At 39.5% G+C, this 9,043-nt stretch overlaps 1 non-coding gene across 1 annotated transcript; it reads left to right on the forward strand.

Annotated features, from left to right (window-relative positions):
* The first annotated feature begins 7,781 nt into the window (after window positions 1–7,781).
* On the forward strand, window positions 7,782–7,889 carry LOC112793323 (small nucleolar RNA R71). Its single transcript, XR_003198021.1, has one exon. It is a non-coding gene; the product is annotated as a small nucleolar RNA R71 (small nucleolar RNA).
* The last annotated feature ends 1,154 nt before the right edge of the window (window positions 7,890–9,043 follow it).

Raw genomic sequence — 9,043 nt, forward strand, 5'->3', positions numbered from 1 at the left:
ACACTCGACTCAAACAAGAAACACAAAATATTTTTGATTTTATGATTTTATAAAGTTTTTTGGATTTTTTCGAAAATAATTTTTAGAAAAACAAAAAAGAAGAAAAATTTTGAAAGATTTTTGAAAACTTTTTGAAAATACAATAAAGGTTGAAACAAAAAGAAAATTACCTAATCTGTGCAACAAGATGAACCGTCAGTTGTCCAAACTCGAACAATCCCCGGCAACGGCGCCAAAAACTTGGTGCGTGAAATTGTGATCTCAACTCTTTTTCACAACTTCGCACAACTAACCAGCAAGTGCACTGGGTCGTCCAAGTAATAAACCTTACGTGAGTAAGGGTCGATCCCACGGAGATTGTCGGCTTGAAGCAAGCTATGGTTATCTTGAAATCTCAGTCAGGCGGATTCAAATGGTTATGAAGTTTTAATAATTAAAAGATAAATAAATACAAAATAAAGATAGAGATACTTATGTAATTCATTGGTAGGAATTTCAGATAAGCGTATGGAGATGCGTTGTTCCTTCTGAACTTCTGCTTTCCTACTGCCTTCATCCAATCCTTCATACTCCTTTCTATGGCAAGCTGTATGTTGGGTGTCACCGTTGTCAATGGCTATTTTCCGTCCTCTCAGTGAAAATGGTCCTCTACGGTTTCTGTATGGCTAATCAACTGTCGGATTTCTCGTCTCGGATGAAAAATACCATGCACAGATATCGTATGGCTAATCAGCTGTTGATTCTCGATCGTGTAGGAATAGGATTTACTATCCTTTTGCGTCTGTCACCACACCCTACAGTCGCAAGTTTGAAGCTCGTCACAGTCATCCCTTCCCAGATCTTACTCGGAATACCACAGACAAGGTTTAGACTTTCCAGATCTCAAGAATGCCGCCAATGGATTCTAGCCTATACCACGGAGGTTCTAATCTCGGATTCAGATGCCCCATTGTTAGAGGGGAGTCGATGTGAATCGTTGATTAGAAACCCAAGAGATATACATTCAAGCTTGTCTTCATGTAGAACAGAAGTGGTTGTCAATCACGCGTTCATTTGTGAGAATGGTGATGAGTGTCACATAATCATCACATTCATCATGTTCTTGTGTGCGAATGAATATCTTAGAATAAGAATAAGCATGAATTGAATAGAAAACAGTAGTACTTTGCATTAATACTCGAGGAACAGCAGAGCTCCACACCTTAATCTATGGTGTGTAGAACTCCACCGTTGAAAATACATAAGAACAAGGTCTAGGCATGGCCGAGAGGCCAGCCCCCATGATCTAAGAGTATAAATTATCCGCTCATCACAACACCAAACTTAAATTGTTGCTTGTCCCCAAGCAACTGAAAATAAAATAGGATAAAAAGAAGAGAATATACAATGAATCCCACAGTATCAATGAAACTTAGTTCTAATTAGATGAGCGGGGCTTGTAGCTTTTTGCTTCTGAACAGTTTTGGCATCTCACTTTATCCTTTGAAATTCAGAATGATTGGCATCTATAGGAACTCAAAATTTCAGATAGTGTTATTGATTCTCTTAGTGCAGTACGTTGATTCTTGAACACAGCTACTTTATGAGTCTTGGCCGTGGCCCGAAGCACTTTGTTCTCCAGTATTACCACTGGATACATAAATGCCACAGACACATAACTGGGTGAACCTTTTCAAATTGTGACTCAGCTTTGCTAAAGTCTCCAATTAGAGGTGTCCAGAGTTCTTAAGCACACTCTTTTGCTTTGGATCACGACTTTAACCACTCAGTCTCAAGTTTTTCACTTGGACCTTCATGCAACAAGCACATGGTTAGGGACAGCTTGATTTTTCCACTTAGGCCTGGATTTTATTTCCTTGGGCCCTCCTATCCATTAATGCTCAAAGCCTTGGATCCTTTTTACCCTTGCCTTTTGGTTTTAAGGGCTATTTGTTTTTTCTGCTTGCTTTTTCTTTTTCTTTTTTTTTTCGCTACTCTTTTTTCACTACTTTTTCTTGCTTCAAGAATCAATTTCATGATTTTTTCAAATTATCAATAACATTTTTCTTTGTTCATCATTCTTTCAAGAGCCAACAATTTTAACATTCATAAACAACAAGATCAAAATATGCACTGTTCAAGCATTCATTCAGAAAACAAAAAGTATTGCCACCACATCAAAATAATTAAACTAATTTCAAGATAAAATTTGAAATCCAAATACTTCTTGTTCTTTTGTAATTAGGCACATTTTTCATTTAAGAGAGGTGAAGGATTCATGGAATTATTCATAGCTTTAAGACATAGACACTAGACACTAATGATCATGTAATGAAGACACAAAACATAGCCAAACATAAAGCTCAAAAATCGAAAACAAAAAATAAATAGACAAGGAGATTAAGGAATGAGTCCACCTTAGTGTGGGTGGCATCTTTCTGTTGAAGAACCAATGGAACGCCAAAGCTCCTCTATGTCTCTTCCTTGCCTTTGTTGCTCCTCCCTCATAACTCTTTGATCTTCTCTAATCTCATGGAGAATGATGGAGTGCTCTTGGTGCTCCACCCTTAGTTGGTCCATGTTGTAACTCATGCCTTCCAAGGAGGTGTTGAGTTGTTCCCAATAGTTGTGTGGAGGAAATTGCATCCCTTGAGGCATCTCAGAGATTTCTTGATGAGGATCTTCCTCATGCTCTTGTTGAGGTCCATGAATGGGCTCTCTTGTTTGCTCTATCCTCTTTTTGGTGATGGGCTTGTCCTCTTCAATGAGGATGTCTCCTTCTATGTCAATTTCAGCTAAATTGCATAGATGACAAATAAGATGAGGAAAGGCTAACCTTGCCAAGGTGGATGACTTGTCAGCCACCTTGTAGAGTTCTAGAGGTATGATCTCATGAACTTTCACTTCCTCCCCAATCATGATACTATGGATCATGATAGCCCGATCCACAGTCACTTCAGATCGGTTGCTAGTAGGAACGATGGAGCGTTGGATGAACTCCAACCATCCTCTAGCCACAGGCTTAAGGTCCGGTCTTCTCAATTGAACCGGATTGCCTCTTGAGTCTCTTTTCTATTGAGCTCCTTCCACACATATGTCCATGAGGACTTGGTCCAACCTTTGATCAAAGTTGACCCTTCTAGTGTAAGGACGTGCGTTTTCTTGCATTATTGGCAAGTGGAACGCCAACCTTACATTTTCCAGACTGAAATCTAAGTATTTCCCCTGAACCATTGTAAGCCAATTTTTTGGATTCAGGTTCATACTTTGATCATGGTTCCTAGTGATCCATGCATTGGCATAGAACTCTTGAACCATTAAGATTCCGGCTTGTTGAATGGGGTTGGTAAGAACTTTCCAACCTCTTCTTCAGATTTCATGTCGGATCTCTGAATACTCATTTTTCTTGAGCATGAAAGGGCCTCAGAGATCACCTTCTTCTTGGCCACAACTTCATAGAAGTGGTCTTGATGGACCTTTGAGATGAATCTCTCCATCTCCCATGACTCAGAGGTGGAAGCTTTTGCCTTCCCTTTCCTCTTTCTAGAGATTTCTCCGGCCTTAGGTGCCATAAATGGTTATGAAAAACAGAAAGCAATGCTTTTACCACACCAAAATTAAAAGGTTTGCTCGTCCTCGAGCCAAAGAAGAAAGAAAGAAAGGGAAGAAGAAAAAAATGGAGGAGATGGAGGGTGATAGGTGGTTCGGCCAAGATGGGGGAAAGGTGTTTGAGTTGTGTGAATATGAAGGAGTAATGAGGGGTTTATATAGGGGTGAGGGGAGGGTTGGGTTTCGGTCATTAGGGTTGGGTTTGGGAGGGAAAAGTGTTTGAATTTTGAAGGTGAGGTGGGTAGGGTTTTTGGGGAAGAGGTATGAAGGTGATTGGTGAGGAGAATATAGGGAAGAGGGTATGATTTGATTGGTGAGTGAGAGATAGAGAGAGGTAGGGTAGGTGAGGATCCTGTGGGGTCCACAGATCCTGAGGGGTCAAGGAATTCATCCCTGCTCCTTTTAGGCATGCAAAACGCCCTTACAGTGCAATCCTGGCGTTTAACGCCAGACTGCTGCTTGTTTCTGGCGTTAAACGCCATCTTTTATTCCTTTCCTGGCGTTAAATGCCAGGCTACAACCTGTTTCTGGCATTTAACGCCAAATTGTAGCCTGTTTCTGGCATTTAATGCCAGTCTGGTGCTTCTTTCTGGCATTTAACGCCCAGAATGGTGCCAGACTGGGCGTTAAACGCCCATTCTGCTACCCTTACTCGCATTTAAACGCCAGTAAGTCGCTCCTTCAGGGTGTGCTGTTTTTTATTTTTCTTTTATTTTTGCAGTTGTTTTTGTGACTCCACATGATCATCAACCTAAAAAAGAAAATAACATAGATAAATAAAATTGGGTTGCCTCCCAATAAGCGCTTCTTTAATGTCAATAGCTTGACAGTGAGCTCTCATGGAGCTTCATAGATGTTCAGAGCATTGTTAGGACCTCCCAACACCAAACTTAAAGTTTGAATGTAGGGGTTCAACACCAAACTTAGAGTTTGGTTGTGGCCTCCCAACACCAAACTTAGAGTTTGAGTGTGGCGGCTTTGTTTGACTCTGTATTGAGAGAAGCTTTTCATGCTTCCTCTCCATGGTTACAGAGGGAGATCCTTGAGTTTTAAACACAAGGTAGTCTTCATTCAATTGAAGGATCAAATCTCCTCTGTCCACATCAATCACAGCTTTTGTTGTGGCTAGGAAGGGTCTTCCAAGGATGATGGATTCATCCTCATCCTTTCCAGTGTCTAGGATTATGAAATCAGCAAGGATGTAAAGGCCTTTAACCTTTACTAGCACGTCCTCTACCTGTCCATAAACCTTTTTCATGGATTTGTCTGCCATCTCTAATGAGAATTTAGTAGCCTATACCTCAAAGATTCCCAGTTTCTCCATTACAGAGAGTGGCATGAGGATAACACCCGACCCAAGGTCACTGGTGCACGAAATTGTGATCATCAACAATGGCTCCAAAGACTTGGTAGCGCTCTCAAACGTGAATCACACTTAGTCACAACTTCGCACAACTGACCAGCAAGTGCACTGGGTCGTCCAAGTAATACCTTACGTGAGTAAGGGTCGATCCCACGGAGATTGTTGGTATGAAGCAATCTATGGTCATCTTGTAGATCTCAGTCAGGCTAATTCAAATGTGATTGGATTAGATAATTAAAAGATAAATAAAATAGGATAGAAATACTTATGTAAATTAATGGTGGGAATTTCAGATAAGCGTATGGAGATGCTTGTCCCTGTTGAATCTCTGCTTTCATCCAATCCTTCTTACTCCTTTCCATGGCAAGATGTATGTAGGGCATCACCGTTGTCAATGGCTACATCCCATCCTCTCAGTGAAAATGGTCCAAATGCTCTGTCACAGCATGACTAATCATCTGTCGGTTCTCCATCAGGTTGGAATAGAATCCCGTGATTCTTTTGCGTCTGTCACTAACGCCCAGCCTTCAGGAGTATGAAGGTCGTCGTAGTGATTCAATCCCGGAATCCTACTCGGAATACCACAAACAAGGTTAGACTTTTCAGATTCCCATGAATGCCGCCATCAATTCTAGCTTATACCACAAAGATTCTGATCAAGGAATCCAAGAGATATGCGCCTGGCCTAAGGTAGAACGGAAGTGGTTGTCAATCACGCGCGTTCATAGGTGAGAATGATGATGAGTGTCATGGATCATCACATTCATCAAGTTGAAGTGCAATGAATATCTTAGAACAGGAATAAATCGAATTGGATAGAAAATAATAGTAATTGCATTAAAACTTGAGGTACAGCAGAGCTCCACACCCTTAATCTATGGTGTGTAGAAACTCCACCGTTGAAAATACATAAGTGAAAGAGGTTCAGGCATGGCCGAATGGCCAGCCCCCAAACGTGATCAATTGTCTCCTAAGATGAATAATAGAATAAAACTGAGACCAAAGATGTGGTCAAAAGACGACTAATACACTAGTAAAAAGTTCTATTTATACTAAACTAGCTACTAGGGTTTACAGAAGTAACTAATTGATGCATAAATCCACTTCCGGGGCCCACTTGGTGAGTGCTTGGGCTGAGCTTGATCTATCCACGAGCTGAGGCTTCTCTTGGAGTTGAACGCCAAGTTGTAACGTGTTTTGGGTGTTCAACTCTGGTTCGTGACGTGTTTCTGGCGTATGACTCTAGAATGTAGCATGGAACTGGCGTTGAGTGCCAGTTTATGTCGTCTAATCACGAATAAAGTATGAACTATTATATATTGCTGGAAAGCTCTGGATGTCTACTTTCCAACGCCATTGAGAGCACGCCATTTCGAGTTATGTAGCGCCAGAAAATCCATTTCGAGTGCAGTGAGGTCAGATTCCAACAGCATCAGCAGTCCTTTGTCATCCTCCTATCAGAGTTTTGCTCAGGTCCCTCAATTTCAGCCAAAAAATACCTGAAATCATAGAAAAACACACAAACTCATAGTAAAGTCCAGAAATTTGAATTTAGCATAAAAACTAATGAAAACATCCCTAAAAGTAACTAGATCATACTAAAAACTAACTAAAAATAATGCAAAAAAGCGTATAAATTATCCGCTCATTAGTCACACAGATCCTTCTCAAAGGTCATGGTGCCTATGGTACAGGGTATTAAGAATTTACCAAGATCCTGTTTCTTTTGAGGTAAAGTATGCTGAACCTAGGTATTCAGTTCATTAATGAGCAATGGAGGTTCATCCTCCTAAGTCTCATTACCAAATAGCTTGGCATTCAGCTTCATGATTGCTCCTAAATACTGGGCAACTTGCCCTTCAACAATGTCTTCATCTTCTTCAGAAGATGAATAGTCATCAGAGCTCATGAATGGTAAAAGGAGGTTCAATGGAATCTCTATGGTCTCTAGATGAGCCTCAGATTCCTTAGCTTCCTCAATTGAGAACTCCTTTTTGTCCAGAGGACGTCCCAAGAGGTCTTCCTCACTGGGATTCATGTCCTCCTCCTCCTCTGTGCATTCGGCCACCCCAAGTAAGGTTATGGCCTTGAACTCTCTTTTTGGGTTCTCTTCTGTATTGCTTGGGAGAGTACTAGGAAGCGTTTTAATGACTTTTTTACTCAGCTGGTCCACTTGTGCCTCCAAATTTCTAATAGAGGACCTTGTTTCATTCATGAAACTTAGAGTGGCCTTAGATAGATCAGAGACTATGTTTGCTAAGCTAGAGGGGCTCTGCTCAAAATTCTCTGTCTCTTGCTGAGAGGATGATGGAAAAGGCTTGCTATTGCTAAACCTATTTCTTCCACCATTATTAAATCCTTGTTGAGGCTTTTGTCGATCCTTCCATGAGAAATTTGGATGATTTTTCTTTGAGAAATTATAGGTGTTTCCATAGGCGTTACCCATTTAATTCACCTCTACCATTGCAGGGCTTTCAGGATCATAAGCTTCTTCTTCAGAAGATGCTTCTTTAGTACTGTTGGATGCATTTTGCAATCCATTCAGACTCTGAGAAATCATATTGACTTGTTGAGTCAACATTTTGTTCTGAGCCAATATGGCATTTAGAGCATCAATTTCAAGAACTCCCTTCCTCTTAGGTCTCCTATTACTCACAGGATTTCTTTTAGAGGTGTACATGAACTGGTTATTTGCAACCATGTCAATGAGTTACTAAGCTTCTGCAGGCGTTTTGTTCAGGTGAATAGATCCACTTGCAGAATGGTCCAATGATATTTTAGACAATTCAGACAGACCATCATAAAATATATCCAGGATGGTCCATTCTGAAAGCATGTCAGAAGGATACTTTTTGGTCAGTTGCTTGTATCTCTCCCAAGCTTCATAGAAGGATTCACCTTCTTTCTGCCTGAAGGTTTGAACATCCACTCTAAGCTTGCTCAGCTTTTGAGGAGGAAAGAACTTGGCTAAGAAAGCCGTGACCAGCTTATCCCAAGAGTTCAGGCTATCTTTAGGTTGAGAGTCCAACCATATTCAAGCTTTGTCTCTTACAGCAAAAGGGAAAAGCATAAGCTTGTAGACCTCAGGATCAACTCCATTAGTCTTAACAGTAGCACAGATCTACAAGAATTTAGTTAAGAACTGAAAAGGATCTTCTGATGGAAGTCCATGAAACTTGCAATTCTGTTGCATCAGAGAAACTAATTGAGGCTTTAGCTCAAAATTGTTTGCTCCAATGGCAGGAATTGAGATGCTTCTTCCATGGAAGTTGGAATTTGGTGCAGTAAAGTCACCAAGCATCTTCCTTGCATTGTTGATGGGTTCGGCCATGTCTCCTTCTTTTTCGAAAATTTCAGTAAAGTTCTCTTCAGATTGTTGTGTTTTAGCTTCTCTTAGCTTCCTCTTCAGAGTCCTTTCAGGTTCCAGATCAGCTTCAACAAGAATGTTCTTATCCTTGCTCCTGCTCATGTGAAAAAAGAAGAGAACAGAAAAGAAAAGAAATCCTCTATGTTACAGTATAGAGATTCCTTTATGTGAGTAGAAGAATAAGAATGAAGGAAGAAGAAGAAAAATTCAAACACAGAGAAGGGAGGGGTTCGAATTTTGAGAAGAGAAGTGTTAGTAAATAAATAAAATAAATAGAAAGAGAGAGAGGAAAATTCAAAAACTAGAAGAAAAGAGAAGAAAAATATTTTTGTTTTTATTTTAATTATTAGTTAGAATTCAAAAATTAAGAAAGGGAATGAAATTAAAAGTTAAAACAAATAGTTAAATAAAAAGATTTTTGAAAAAGAGGAAGGTGATTTTCGAAAATTAGAGAGAGAAAGTAGTTAGGTGGTTTTGAAAAAGATAAGAAATAGTAAAACAAACAAAAAAGTCAATTAGTTAGTTGAGAAAGATTTGAAAATCAATTTTGAAAAGATAAGAAGTTAGAAAAGATTTTGAAATTAAAGTTTGAAAAAGATATGATTTGAAAAAGATATGATTGAAAAGATATGATTGAAATTTAATTTGAAAAGATTTAATTTTTAGAATCAGAATTAATGACTTGACTCACAAGAAATCAAAAGATATGATTTTAAAATTTAAAG

Source organism: Arachis hypogaea, chromosome 3 (assembly GCF_003086295.3).
Source record: "Arachis hypogaea cultivar Tifrunner chromosome 3, arahy.Tifrunner.gnm2.J5K5, whole genome shotgun sequence".
NCBI lineage: Eukaryota > Viridiplantae > Streptophyta > Magnoliopsida > Fabales > Fabaceae > Arachis > Arachis hypogaea.